Here is a 15,923-nt window from a genome sequence, read left to right as displayed (position 1 = left end):
TGCTACAAGCTGAAATATTTTTTCACACCTAGATGCAGTTAAAAATAATTTTGAATTTGCAACGTCTTGGAGTTTAGTATAGATGGACTAATAGAACAAGTCCAACACACTGCTACAAGCCGAAATATTTTTTCAGAGCTAGATGCAGATAAAAATAAATTTGAATTTGCAACCTGGTGGAGGTTAGTATAGATGGACTAATAGAACAAGTCCCACACACTGCTACAAGCAGAAATATTTTTTCAGAGCTAGATGCAGATAAAAATTATTTTCAATTTGCAACCTGGCGGAGGTTAGTATAGATGGACTATTAGAACAAGTCCCACACACTGCTACAAGCCGAAGCTGAAATATTTTTTCAGAGCTAGATGCCGATAAAAATTATTTTGAATTTGCAACCTGGTGGAGGTTAGTATAGATGGACTAATAGAACAAGTCCCACACAATGCTACAAGCCAAAATATTTTTTCAGAGCTAGATGCAGATAAAAATTATTTTGAATTTGCAACCTGGTGGAGGTTAGTATAGATGGACTAATAGAACAAGTCCCACACACTGCTACAAGCCGAAGCCGAAATATTTTTTCAGATCTAGATGTTGATAAAAATTATTTTGAATTTGCAACCTGGTGGAGGTTAGTATAGATGGACTAACAGAACAAGTCCCACACACTGCTACAAGCCGAAATATTTTTTCAGAGCTAGATACAGATAAAAATTATTTTGAATTTGCAACCTGGTGGAGGTTAGTATAGATGGACTAATAGAACAAGTCCCATTCACTGCTACAAGCCAAAATATTTTTTCAGAGCTAGATGCAGATAAAAATTATTTTGAATTTGCAACCTGGTGGAGGTTAGTATAGATGGACTAATAGAACATGTCCCACACACTGCTACAAGCCAAAATATTTTTTCAGAGCTAGATGCAGATAAAAATTATTTTGAATTTGCAACCTGGTGGAGGTTAGTATAGATGGACTAATAGAGCAAGTGCAACACACTGCTACAAGCCAAAATATTTTTTCAGAGCTAGATGCAGATAAAAGTTATTTTGAATTTGCAACCTGGTGGAGGTTAGTATAGATGGACTAATAGAACAAGTCCCACACACTGCTACAAGCCAAAATATTTTTCAGACCTAGATGCAGATAAAAATTATTTTGAATTTGCAACCTGGTGGAGGTTAGTATAGATAGACTAATAGAGCAACTCCCACACACTGCTACAAGCCGAAGCGGAAATATTTTTCAGAGCTAGATACAGATAAAAATTATGTTGACTTTGCAACCTGGTGGAGGTTAGTATACATGGACTAATAGAACAAGTCCCACACACTGCTACAAGCCGAAGCGGAAGTATTTTTCAGAGCTAGATACAGATAAAAATTATTTTGAATTTGCAACCTGGTGGAGGTTAGTATAGATGGACTAATAGAACAAGACCCACACACTGCTACAAGCCAAAATATTTTTTCAGAGCTAGATGCAGATAAAAATTATTTTGAATTTGCAACCTGGTGGAGGTTAGTATAGATGGACTAATAGAACATGTCCCACACACTGCTACAAGCCGAAATATTTTTTCAGAGCTAGATGCAGATAAAAATTATCTTGAATTTGCAACCTGGTGGAGGTTAGTATAGATGGACTAATAGAACAAGTCCCACACACTGCTACAAGCCAAAATATTTTTTCAGAGCTAGATGCAGATAAAAATTATTTTGAATTTGCAACCTGGAGGAGGTTAGTATAGATGGACTAATAGAACAAGTCCCACACACTGCTACAAGCCGAAGCCGAAATATTTTTTCAGAGCTAGATGCAGATAAAAATTATTTTGAATTTGCAACCTGGTGGACGTTAGTATAGATGGACTAATAGAACAAGTCCCACACACTGCTACAAGCCGAAATATTTTTTCAGAGCTAGATGCAGATAAAAATTATTTTGAATTTGCAACCTGGTGGAGGTTAGTATTGATGGACTAATAGAGCAAGACCCACACACTGCTACAAGCCAAAATATTTTATCAGAGCTAGATGCAGATAAAAATTATTTTGAATTTGCAACCTGGTGGAGGTTAGTATAGATGGACTAATAGAGCAAGTCCCACACACTGCTACATGCCAAAATATTTTATCAGAGCTAGATGCAGATAAAAATTATTTTGAATTTGCAACCTGGTGGAGGTTAGTATAGATGGACTAAAAGAACAAGTTCCACACACTGCTACAAGCCGAAATATTTTTTCACACCTAGATGCAGATAAAAATAATTTTGAATTTGCAAACTCTTGGAGGTTAGTATAGATGGACTAATAGAACAAGTCCAACACACTGCTACAAGCTGAAATATTTTTTCAGAGCTAGATGCAGATAAAAATAATTTTGAATTTGCAACCTGGTGGAGGTTAGTATAGATGGACTAATAGAAGAAGTCCCACACACTGCTACTAGCAGAAATATTTTTTCAGAGCTAGATGCAGATAAAAATTATTTTGAATTTGCAACCTGGTGGAGGTTAGTATAGATGGACTATTAGAACAAGTCCCACACACTGCTACAAGCCGAAGCTGAAATATTTTTTCAGAGCTAGATGCAGATAAAAATTATTTTGAATTTTCAACCTGGTGAAGGTTAGTATAGATGGACTAATAGAACAAGTCCCACACACTGCTACAAGCCGAAATATTTTTTCAGTGCTAGATGCAGATAAAAATTATTTTGAATTTGCAACCTGGTGGAGGTTAGTATAGATGGACTAATAGAACAAGTCCCACACACTGCTACAAGCCGAAGCCGAAATATTTTTTCAGATCTAGATGTTGATAAAAATTATTTTGAATTTGCAACATGGTGGAGGTTAGTATAGATGGACTAACAGAACAAGTCCCACACACTGCTACAAGCCGAAATATTTTTTCAGAGCTAGATACAGATAAAAATTATTTTGAATTTGCAACCTGGTGGAGGTTAGTATAGATGGACTAATAGAACATGTCCCACACACTGCTACAAGCCAAAATATTTTTTCAGAGCTAGATGCAGATACAAATTATTTTGAATTTGCAACCTGGTGGAGGTTAGTATAGATGGACTAATAGAGCAAGTGCAACACACTGCTACAAGCTAAAATATTTTTTCAGAGCTAGATGCAGATAAAAGTTATTTTGAATTTGCAACCTGGTGGAGGTTAGTATAGATGGACTAATAGAACAAGTCCCACACACTGCTACAAGCCAAAATATTTTTCAGACCTAGATGCAGATAAAAATTATTTTGAATTTGCAACCTGGTGGAGGTTAGTATAGATAGACTAATAGAACAAGTCCCACACACTGCTACAAGCCGAAGCGGAAATATTTTTCAGAGCTAGATACAGATAAAAATTATGTTGACTTTGCAACCTGGTGGAGGTTAGAATACATGGGCTAATAGAACAAGTCCCTGTTAGAACCTTGCTGTTAGGTTTTTTTTCCTTTGCTGGTCACATGACCTTGTTGGCCTATTTAATCCTGCTCCGCCCTTCTGGCTTTGCTGGACTTCATTGTATATCTACTTTCTAGCTAGCCTGTGCTCTGTATCTATCTCTGTTAGTTTGCTTGGTCTACGGACCTCTATGTTCTATCTATTTTGTTTGTTCGTCTGTCTGCTACTATTTCTGTTAGGAGGTGTCCCATATTCCTCCCAGTCCTTAATACTTGTAGGGATTCCCTCCTCACATCTATAGGTCTCCGTACAGACTAGATTAGGACTTTAGCAGGTCTGATCGCAGGATCAGGTTCCCTGTTACATCGTAGGGATTCAGCTGAGTCTTATAGTAGGGACAGATCTCCTCTCTTTCCTTAGCTTTGGTAGCAGAACATAACAGTAAGTCCAGCCTGCAAATTCTCTAAGGAAAGATTTTTTTTTTTTTTTTTTTTTGTTCCATCATGGTGTCGGTTCAGGATTTGGCTAAACACCTGCAGGGACTCTCTCTGGAAGTGGCCGAGCTCCGTCAGCACGTGAGTAACTGTCCTGGAGCATATTTCTTGGAGCCTAAGGTATGTTTGCTGGATTTATTTTTTGGTGAACATCGAGAATTTTTTTCATTTAAAAATGCTTGCTTATTGTATTTTCGTTTGAGACCCAAGTCCTCTGGGGATGAATCCCAGCGCGTAGGGTTCATAATGTCACTTTTGCGCAAAGAGCCTCAGGAGTGGGCCTTTTCTTTGCAACCTAGTGATACATGCTTCAGATCAGTGGATAGTTTTTTTTCTGCTTTAGGACTATTATATGATGATCCTGACCGTGTGGCATCAGCTGAGACTGAGTTGAGACGTTTAAAACAAGGATCAGGTAATGTCGAAAAATATTGTACTCATTTTCATCGTTGGTCCACTCAAACAGGGTGGAACGATTCTGCTCTGAAAAGTCTATTTCTTGCTGGGCTCAGTGAAAGGGTTAAAGACCTGCTAATTGCTTATCCTACACCTGAGGATTTGCAACAGGCTATGCAATTAGCTATACGGGTGGATAGAAGACTGCGTGCTAGGGTTAATGAGAGCAAATCCACTGCTATGTCAGTTTCTGGTTTTGATAATGTGTGTACTAACAGTGGTGAACCGATGGAGATTGGATCGGTGGCACCTCGCTCTCAAGAAAAAGACCGTCGTTTTTCAGAAGGCTTGTGTTTCTATTGCGGAAAATCTGGTCATTTGATTAAAGGCTGTGAGCTTCGTATGAAGAAAGAAAAAAAAATGGTCAGTCACGCCCGTATTGCCTGTTTAAATTCCAAGGGTATATTTTTAGCTGCTTCCACGATTGCTCAGGAAAAATTAATGGAATTTCGGGTGTTTGTTGATTGCGGGTCTACACTGAATGTAATTGATGGGGGATTCGTGGAAAAACTCAATTTAAAACCTGAACCTTTATCATCCCCCATTGCTGTGGTTTCTGTGGATGGCTCCCCTTTGAAGAATATTACTCTCAAGGTCAGTGAATTTCCTCTCACTATTAATGGTGTTCACCATGAGAAACTGGATTTGGTAGTGTTGAATAACTTGCCTTCTCCAGTAATATTGGGTTTGCCCTGGTTAAAATTTCACAATCCTGTACTGGATTGGTCTACCAGTGAAATTAAATCCTGGAGCCATAAATGTTATGACAAGTGTTGTAACAGGCGTATTGCAGCTTTGGATAGGGGAGAATTGCCTGTTCCTATTCAGGATTTTTGGAGAGTTTTTTCTGAGAAGGAATCGCAGGTTTTGCCTCCCCATAGAGACTATGATTGTTCTATTGAATTTGTCCCTGGAGCGACTCTTCCTAAAAGTCGTTTATTTAACCTTACCATTCCTGAGAGGAAGGATTTGGAGGAATACATACAGACAAGTTTGGCCGCCGGTCACATTAGGCCCTCTAAGTCTCCTGTGGCGGTTGGATTTTTTTTTGTAAAAAAAAAGGACGGCGGTTTACGTCCTTGTCTGGATTTTCGTGAGATTAACAAAATTACGGTACGCAATCCTTACCCACTGCCATTGATTCCTGATCTGTTTAACCAGTTATTGGGGGCCAAGTGGTTCTCTAAAATTGACCTTAAGGGGGCATACAATCTGTTGCGCATGAAGGAGGGTGATGAATGGAAGACTGCTTTTAACACTCCTGTGGGTCATTTTGAGAATCTGGTTATGCCTTTTGGTCTTACTAATGCTCCTGCATTTTTTCAGAATCTGATTAATGACATCCTTAGACCTTTGATCGGTAAAAATGTGGTTGTGTATTTGGATGACATTTTGATTTATTCGCCAGATCTGGAGTCTCATTGGCGGAGCGTGCGTGAGGTATTACAGTTATTAATGGACAATTCGCTTTTTGCTAAGCTGGAGAAATGTGAGTTTGCTGTACAGAGAATTAGTTTTTTGGGCTACATTATCTCCAGCAAAGGTTTTGAGATGGATCCGGTTAAGGTTCAGGCTGTGCAGGAATGGCCTAGGCCTATTGGTTTGAAATCGATACAGAGGTTTTTGGGTTTCGCCAATTACTACAGAAAATTCATAAAAAAAATTTCTAGTATTGTCAAACCTCTGACTGATCTCACCAGGAAAGGTGCTGATGCGGTTCAGTGGTCTTCTGAGGCCATTGAAGCTTTTGTGTATCTCAAGGAGAGGTTCACCTCTGCTCCCATCCTTATGCAGCCTGATGTTACTAGGCCGTTTTTGGTTGAGGTTGATGCTTCCTCTGTGGGGGTTGGCGCAGTATTGTCTCAGGATAACGGGGATGGATTACATCCCTGTGCCTTTTTTTCAAAAAAATTTTCGGAGACTGAACTGAATTACGATATTGGTAATCGGGAATTATTGGCTATTAAACTCGCATTTGAACACTGGCGCCACTTCTTGGAAGGTGCGGAATTTCCCGTTCAGGTTCTTACGGATCATAAAAATCTGATATATCTTGATGCTGCCAAGCGCCTGAATGCCCGTCAGGCTAGGTGGGCACTGTTTTTCTCGCGGTTTAATTTCTCCGTTACTTACATCCCTGGTACTAAGAATGTTAAGGCGGATGCCTTGTCTCGCAGTTTTTCTCCCATAGTCGGTGCTGAGAAAGAGGAAAACATTTTACAAGAAGGTGTTGTGATAGCTGCTTTAGACTCCGTTTTGGAAGATGAGATTCTTAAAGCTCAGGAGAATGCCCCATCTAACACTCCTCATGGGAGGTTGTTTGTGCCTGGGACCTTTAGGAGAGATTTGTTTGTTGAGTGTCACGAATCTCGGTTGGCAGGTCATCCCGGAATCTCTGAGACCAAGAGACTGGTGGGTCGCAGTTTTTGGTGGCCTGGATGGCAGAAGGAAGTCATTAAGTGGGTGCGCCAATGTACTATATGTGCTAGATCTAAGTCCTCACATACTCCTGCTGCGGGGTTGCTTTGTCCTTTGGAGGTCCCCAGTGCTCCTTGGACACATTTGGCTATGGACTTTATAACTGACCTTCCCTCCTCTGAGGGTTTTACTGTCATCTGGGTGGTCGTGGACCGTTTTAGCAAGATGTGTCACTTGGTTACCTTCGTCAAACTGCCCTGCGCTAAAACTCTCGCTAAGGCCTTTGTCAAGGAAATTGTCAGACTTCATGGCGTTCCTACTGACATTGTTTCTGATAGGGGTCCTCAGTTCGTGGCTCGTATTTGGCGTGCCTTTTGTGACAGGTTGGGAATTCATTTGTCGTTTTCGTCCGGATATCATCCTGAATCTAATGGCCAGACAGAAAGGAAAAACCAGGATGTTGAGCAGTTCTTGCGTTGTTTTGTGGCAGACAATCAAGAGGGGTGGTCTGAGTTTCTGCCACTTGCCGAATTTGCTCTGAACAATCATACATCTTCTTCTGCTGGTTGTTCGCCTTTTTTTTGTTGTTCTGGGAGACATCCGTCGTTTGGGTCGTTCTCCAAGTTGGGATCTGCCGTGCCTGAGGAGGAGAATTTTTCCGGTGATTTGGAAAGAGTTTGGACGGATGTGCGTGGTAATCTTCAGGAGGCCACCAGAAAATCTAAAGACTACTTTGATAGGAAACGACAGGAGGTTTTGTTCGCTGTTGGTGACATGGTTTGGTTGTCCTCTAGGAATCTGCGGTTGAGGATTCCTTCTAAGAAATTGGGTCCCAAGTTTGTAGGGCCCTTTAAGGTGCTTCAGGTTGTCAACCAATCTGCTGTTAGGTTGGAGGTTCCTACCTCCTGGAGAATTAATCCGGTCTTTCATGTCTCTCTGTTAAAAAAAGCTGTTGTGTCGGATGGTGACGCCTCTGCCTCTGTTCCTCCGGTGGTGGAGGACGGGGAATATGAAATTTCTCGCATCCTTGACTCTAGACGGTATAGAGGTAGTTTGCAGTATCTTGTGGCCTGGAAAGGTTTCGGACCCGAGGATAACTCTTGGGTGAGGTCAGATGATGTTTCCGCATCCAGACTTATCAGAGCGTTTCACAGGAGATTTCCTGATAAGCCTGGTCCTAGGGGATCCGGAGGATCCTCTTAGAAGGGGGGGTACTGTTAGAACCTTGCTGTTAGGTTTTTTTTCCTTTGCTGGTCACATGACCTTGTTGGCCTATTTAATCCTGCTCCGCCCTTCTGGCTTTGCTGGACTTCATTGTATATCTACTTTCTAGCTAGCCTGTGCTCTGTATCTATCTCTGTTAGTTTGCTTGGTCTACGGACCTCTATGTTCTATCTATTTTGTTTGTTCGTCTGTCTGCTACTATTTCTGTTAGGAGGTGTCCCATATTCCTCCCAGTCCTTAGTACTTGTAGGGATTCCCTCCTCACATCTATAGGTCTCCGTACAGACTAGATTAGGTCTTTAGCAGGTCTGATCGCAGGATCAGGTTCCCTGTTACATCGTAGGGATTCAGCTGAGTCTTATAGTAGGGACAGATCTCCTCTCTTTCCTTAGCTTTGGTAGCAGAACATAACAGTCCCACACATTGCTTCAAGCCGAAGCGGAAATATTTTTCAGAGCTAGATACAGATAAAAATTATTTTGAATTTGCGACCTGGTGGAGGTTAGTAAAGATGGACTAATAGAACAAGACCCACACACTGCTACAAGCCAAAATATTTTTTCAGAGCTAGATGCAGATAAAAATTATTTTGAATTTGCAACCTGGTGGAGGTTAGTATAGATGGACTAATAGAACATGTCCCACACACTGCTACAAGCCGAAATATTTTTTCAGAGCTAGATGCAGATAAAAATTATCTTGAATTTGCAACCTGGTGGAGGTTAGTATAGATGGACTAATAGAACAAGTCCCACACACTGCTACAAGCCAAAATATTTTTTCAGAGCTAGATGCAGATAAAAATTATTTTGAATTTGCAACCTGGAGGAGGTTAGTATAGATGGACTAATAGAACAAGTCCCACACATTGCTACAAGCCGAAATATTTTTCAGACCTAGATGCAGATAAAAATTATTTTGAATTTGCAACCTGGTGGAGGTTAGTATAGAAAGACTAATAGAACAAATCCCACACACTGATACAAGCCGAATCGGAAATATTTTTCAGAGCTAGATACAGATAAAAATTATGTTGACTTTGCAACCTGGTGGAGGTTAGTATAGATGGACTAATAGAACAAGTCCCACACACTGCTACAAGCCGAAGTGGAAATATTTTTCAGAGCTAGATACAGATAAAAATTATTTTGAATTTGCAACCTGGTGCAGGTTAGTATAGATGGACTAATAGAACAAGACCCACACACTGCTACAAGCCAAAATATTTTTTCAGAGCTAGATGCAGATAAAAATTATTTTGAATTTGCAACCTGGTGGAGGTTAGTATAGATGGACTAATAGAACATGTCCCACACACTGCTACAAGCCGAAATATTTTTTCAGAGCTAGATGCAGATAAAAATTATCTTGAATTTGCAACCTGGTGGAGGTTAGTATAGATGGACTAATAGAACAAGTCCCACACACTGCTACAAGCCAAAATATTTTTTCAGAGCTAGATGCAGATAAAAATTATTTTGAATTTGCAACCTGGAGGAGGTTAGTATAGATGGACTAATAGAACAAGTCCCACACATTGCTACAAGCCGAAATATTTTTCAGACCTAGATGCAGATAAAAATTATTTTGAATTTGCAACCTGGTGGAGGTTAGTATAGAAAGACTAATAGAACAAGTCCCACACACTGATACAAGCCGAATCGGAAATATTTTTCAGAGCTAGATACAGATAAAAATTATGTTGACTTTGCAACCTGGTGGAGGTTAGTATAGATGGACTAATAGAACAAGTCCCACACACTGCTACAAGCCGAAGTGGAAATATTTTTCAGAGCTAGATACAGATAAAAATTATTTTGAATTTGCAACCTGGTGCAGGTTAGTATAGATGGACTAATAGAACAAGACCCACACACTGCTACAAGCCAAAATATTTTTTCAGAGCTAGATGCAGATAAAAATTATTTTGAATTTGCAACCTGGTGGAGGTTAGTATAGATGGACTAATAGAACATGTCCCACACACTGCTACAAGCTGAAATATTTTTTCAGAGCTAGATGCAGATAAAAATTATTTTGAATTTGCTACCTGGAGGAGGTTAGTATAGATGGACTAATAGAACAAGTCCCACACACTGCTACAAGCCGAAGCCGAAATATTTTTTCAGAGCTAGATGCAGATAAAAATTATTTTGAATTTGCAACCTGGTGGAGGTTAGTATAGATGGACTAATAGAACAAGTCCCACACACTGCTACAAGCCGAAATATTTTTTCAGAGTTAGATACAGATAAAAATTATTTTGAATTTGCAACCTGGTGGAGGTTAGTATAGATGGACTAATAGAACAAGTCCCACACACTGCTACAAGCCAAAATATTTTATCAGAGCTAGATGCAGATAAAAGTTTTTTGAATTTGCAACCTGGTGGAGGTTAGTATAGATGGACTAATAGAACAAGTCCCACACACTGCTACAAGCCAAAATATTTTTTAAGAGCTAGATGCAGATAAAAATTATTTTGAATTTGCAACCTGGTGGAGGTTAGTATAGATGGACTAATAGAACAAGTCCCACACACTGCTACAAGCCGAAGCCGAAATATTTTTTCAGAGCTAGATGCAGATAAAAATTATTTTGAATTTGCAACCTGGTGGAGGTTAGTATAGATGGTCTAATAGAACAAGTCCCACACACTGCTACAAGCCAAAATATTTTTTCAGAGCTAGATACAGATAAAAATTATTTTGAATTTGCAACCTGGAGGAGGTTAGTATAGATGGACTAATAGAACAAGTCCCACACATTGCTACAAGCCGAAATATTTTTCAGACCTAGATGCAGATAAAAATTATTTTGAATTTGCAACCTGGTGGAGGTTAGTATAGAAAGACTAATAGAACAAGTCCCACACACTGATACAAGCCGAATCGGAAATATTTTTCAGAGCTAGATACAGATAAAAATTATGTTGACTTTGCAACCTGGTGGAGGTTAGTATAGATGGACTAATAGAACAAGTCCCACACACTGCTACAAGCCGAAGTGGAAATATTTTTCAGAGCTAGATACAGATAAAAATTATTTTGAATTTGCAACCTGGTGCAGGTTAGTATAGATGGACTAATAGAACAAGACCCACACACTGCTACAAGCCAAAATATTTTTTCAGAGCTAGATGCAGATAAAAATTATTTTGAATTTGCAACCTGGTGGAGGTTAGTATAGATGGACTAATAGAACATGTCCCACACACTGCTACAAGCTGAAATATTTTTTCAGAGCTAGATGCAGATAAAAATTATTTTGAATTTGCTACCTGGAGGAGGTTAGTATAGATGGACTAATAGAACAAGTCCCACACACTGCTACAAGCCGAAGCCGAAATATTTTTTCAGAGCTAGATGCAGATAAAAATTATTTTGAATTTGCAACCTGGTGGAGGTTAGTATAGATGGACTAATAGAACAAGTCCCACACACTGCTACAAGCCGAAATATTTTTTCAGAGTTAGATACAGATAAAAATTATTTTGAATTTGCAACCTGGTGGAGGTTAGTATAGATGGACTAATAGAACAAGTCCCACACACTGCTACAAGCCAAAATATTTTATCAGAGCTAGATGCAGATAAAAGTTTTTTGAATTTGCAACCTGGTGGAGGTTAGTATAGATGGACTAATAGAACAAGTCCCACACACTGCTACAAGCCAAAATATTTTTTAAGAGCTAGATGCAGATAAAAATTATTTTGAATTTGCAACCTGGTGGAGGTTAGTATAGATGGACTAATAGAACAAGTCCCACACACTGCTACAAGCCGAAGCCGAAATATTTTTTCAGAGCTAGATGCAGATAAAAATTATTTTGAATTTGCAACCTGGTGGAGGTTAGTATAGATGGTCTAATAGAACAAGTCCCACACACTGCTACAAGCCAAAATATTTTTTCAGAGCTAGATACAGATAAAAATTATTTTGAATTTCCAACCTGGTGGAGGTTAGTATAGATGGACTAATAGAACATGTCCCACACACTGCTACAAGCCGAAATATTTTTTCAGAGCTAGATGCAGATAAAAATTATTTTGAATTTGCAACCTGGTGGAGGTTAGTATAGATGGACTAATAGAGCAAGTCCCACACACTGCTACAAGCCAAAATATTTTATCAGAGCTAGATGCAGATAAAAATTATTTTGAATTTGCAACCTGGTGGAGGTTAGTATAGATGGACTAATAGAACAAGTCCCACACACTGCTACAAGCCAAATATTTTTTCAGAGCTAGATGCAGATAAAAATTATTTTGAATTTGCAACCTGGTGGAGGTTAGTATAGATGGACTAATGGAACAAGTCCCACACACTGCGACAAGCCGAAAAAATTTTTCAGAGCTAGATGCAGATAAAAATTATTTTGAATTTGCAACCTGGTGGAGGTTAGTATAGATGGACTAATAGAGCACGTCCCACACACTGCTACAAGTCGCAATATTTTTTCACAGCTAGATGCAGATAAAAATTATTTTGAATTTGCAACCTGGTGGAGGTTAGTATAGATGGACTAATAGGACAAGTCCCACAAACTGCTACAAGCCAAAATATTTTTTCATAGCTAGATGCAGATAAAAATTATTTTGAATTTGCAACCTGGTGGAGGTTAGTATAGATGGACTAATAGAACATGTCCCACACACTGCTACAAGCCAAAATATTTTTTCAGAGCTAGATGCAGATAAAAATTATCTTGAATTTTCAACCTGGTGGAGGTTAGTATAGATGGACTAATTGAACAAGTCCCACACACTGCTACAAGCCAAAATATTTTTTCAGAGCTAGATGCAGATAAAAATTATTTTGAATTTGCAACCTTTAGGAGGTTAGTATAGATGGACTAATAGAACAAGTCTCACACACTGCTACAAGCCGAAGCCGAAGTATTTTTTCAGAGCTAGATGCAGATAAAAATTATTTTGAATTTGCAACCTGGTGGAGGTTAGTATAGATAGACTAATAGAACAAGTCCCACACACTGCTATAAGCCAAAATATTTTTTCAGAGCTAGATGCAGATAAAAATTATTTTGAATTTGCAACCTGGTGGAGGTTAGAATAGATGGACTAATAGAACAAGTCCCACACACTGCTACAAGCCCAATATTTTTTCAGAGCTAGATGCAGATAAAAATTATTTTGAATTTGCAACCTGGTGGAGGTTAGTATAGATGAACTAATGGAACAAGTCCCACACACTGCTACAAGCCGAAAAAATTTTTCAGAGCTAGATGCAGATAAAAATTATTTTGAATTTGCAACCTGGTGGAGGTTAGTATAGATGGACTAATAGAGCACGTCCCACACACTGCTACAAGTTGCAATATTTTTTCACAGCTAGATGCAGATAAAAATTATTTTGAATTTGCAACCTGGTGGAGGTTAGTATAGATGGACTAATAGAACAAGTCCCACAAACTGCTACAAGCCAAAATATTTTTTCATAGCTAGATGCAGATAAAAATTATTTTGAATTTGCAACCTGGTGGAGGTTAGTATAGATGGACTAATAGAACATGTCCCACACACTGCTACAAGCCAAAATATTTTTTCAGAGCTAGATGCAGATAAAAATTATCTTGAATTTTCAACCTGGTGGAGGTTAGTATAGATGGACTAATAGAACAAGTCCCACACACTGCTACAAGCCAAAATATTTTTTCAGAGCTAGATGCAGATAAAAATTATTTTGAATTTGCAACCTGGAGGAGGTTAGTATAGATGGACTAATAGAACAAGTCCCACACACTGCTACAAGCTGAAGCCGAAATATTTTTTCAGAGCTAGATGCAGATAAAAATTATTTTGAATTTGCAACCTGGTGGAGGTTAGTATAGATGGACTAATAGAACAAGTCCCACACACTGCTACAAGCCAAAATATTTTTTCAGAGCTAGATACAGATAAAAATTATTTTGAATTTGCAACCTGGTGGAGGTTAGTATAGATGGACTAATAGAACATGTCCCACACACTGCTACAAGCCGAAATATTTTTTCAGAGCTAGATGCAGATAAAAATTATTTTGAATTTGCAACCTGGTGGAGGTTAGTATAGATGGACTAATAGAGCAAGTCCCACACACTGCTACAAGCCAAAATATTTTATCAGAGCTAGATGCAGATAAAAATTATTTTGAATTTGCAACCTGGTGGAGGTTAGTATAGATGGACTAATAGAACAAGTCCCACACACTGCTACAAGCCCAATATTTTTTCAGAGCTAGATGCAGATAAAAATTATTTTGAATTTGCAACCTGGTGGAGGTTAATATAGATGGACTAATGGAACAAGTCCCACACACTGCTACAAGCCGAAAAAAATTTTCAGAGCTAGATGCAGATAAAAATTATTTTGAATTTGCAACCTGGTGGAGGTTAGTATAGATGGACTAATAGAGCACGTCCCACACACTGCTACAAGTCGCAATATTTTTTCACAGCTAGATGCAGATAAAAATTATTTTGAATTTGCAACCTGGTGGAGGTTAGTATAGATGGACTAATAGAACAAGTCCCACAAACTGCTACAAGCCAAAATATTTTTTCATAGCTAGATGCAGATAAAAATTATTTTGAATTTGCAACCTGGTGGAGGTTAGTATAGATGGACTAATAGAACATGTCCCACACACTGCTACAAGCCAAAATATTTTTTCAGAGCTAGATGCAGATAAAAATTATCTTGAATTTTCAACCTGGTGGAGGTTAGTATAGATGGACTAATAGAACAAGTCCCACACACTGCTACAAGCCAAAATATTTTTTCAGAGCTAGATGCAGATAAAAATTATTTTGAATTTGCAACCTTTAGGAGGTTAGTATAGATGGACTAATAGAACAAGTCTCACACACTGCTACAAGCCGAAGCCGAAATATTTTTTCAGAGCTAGATGCAGATAAAAATTATTTTGAATTTGCAACCTGGTGGAGGTTAGTATAGATGGACTAATAGAACAAGTCCCACACACTGCTATAAGCCAAAATATTTTTTCAGAGCTAGATGCAGATAAAAATTATTTTGAATTTGCAACCTGGTGGAGGTTAGAATAGATGGACTAATAGAACAAGTCCCACACACTGCTACAAGCCCAATATTTTTTCAGAGCTAGATGCAGATAAAAATTATTTTGAATTTGCAACCTGGTGGAGGTTAGTATAGATGAACTAATGGAACAAGTCCCACACACTGCTACAAGCCGAAAAAATTTTTCAGAGCTAGATGCAGATAAAAATTATTTTGAATTTGCAACCTGGTGGAGGTTAGTATAGATGGACTAATAGAGCACGTCCCACACACTGCTACAAGTTGCAATATTTTTTCACAGCTAGATGCAGATAAAAATTATTTTGAATTTGCAACCTGGTGGAGGTTAGTATAGATGGACTAATAGAACAAGTCCCACAAACTGCTACAAGCCAAAATATTTTTTCATAGCTAGATGCAGATAAAAATTATTTTGAATTTGCAACCTGGTGGAGGTTAGTATAGATGGACTAATAGAACATGTCCCACACACTGCTACAAGCCAAAATATTTTTTCAGAGCTAGATGCAGATAAAAATTATCTTGAATTTTCAACCTGGTGGAGGTTAGTATAGATGGACTAATAGAACAAGTCCCACACACTGCTACAAGCCAAAATATTTTTTCAGAGCTAGATGCAGATAAAAATTATTTTGAATTTGCAACCTTTAGGAGGTTAGTATAGATGGACTAATAGAACAAGTCTCACACACTGCTACAAGCCGAAGCCGAAATATTTTTTCAGAGCTAGATGCAGATAAAAATTATTTTGAATTTGCAACCTGGTGGAGGTTAGTATAGATGGACTAATAGAACAAGTCCCACACACTGCTATAAGCCAAAATATTTTTTCAGAGCTAGATG

The sequence above is a fragment of the Phyllobates terribilis genome, unplaced genomic scaffold (genome assembly GCF_046119375.1).
Source record: "Phyllobates terribilis strain yellow unplaced genomic scaffold, ASM4611937v1 Scaffold_4__5_contigs__length_816908805, whole genome shotgun sequence".
Classification (NCBI taxonomy): Eukaryota; Metazoa; Chordata; class Amphibia; order Anura; family Dendrobatidae; genus Phyllobates; species Phyllobates terribilis.
The sequence above is the reverse complement of the archived record's forward strand: the minus strand, read 5'-3'. Positions refer to the sequence as shown.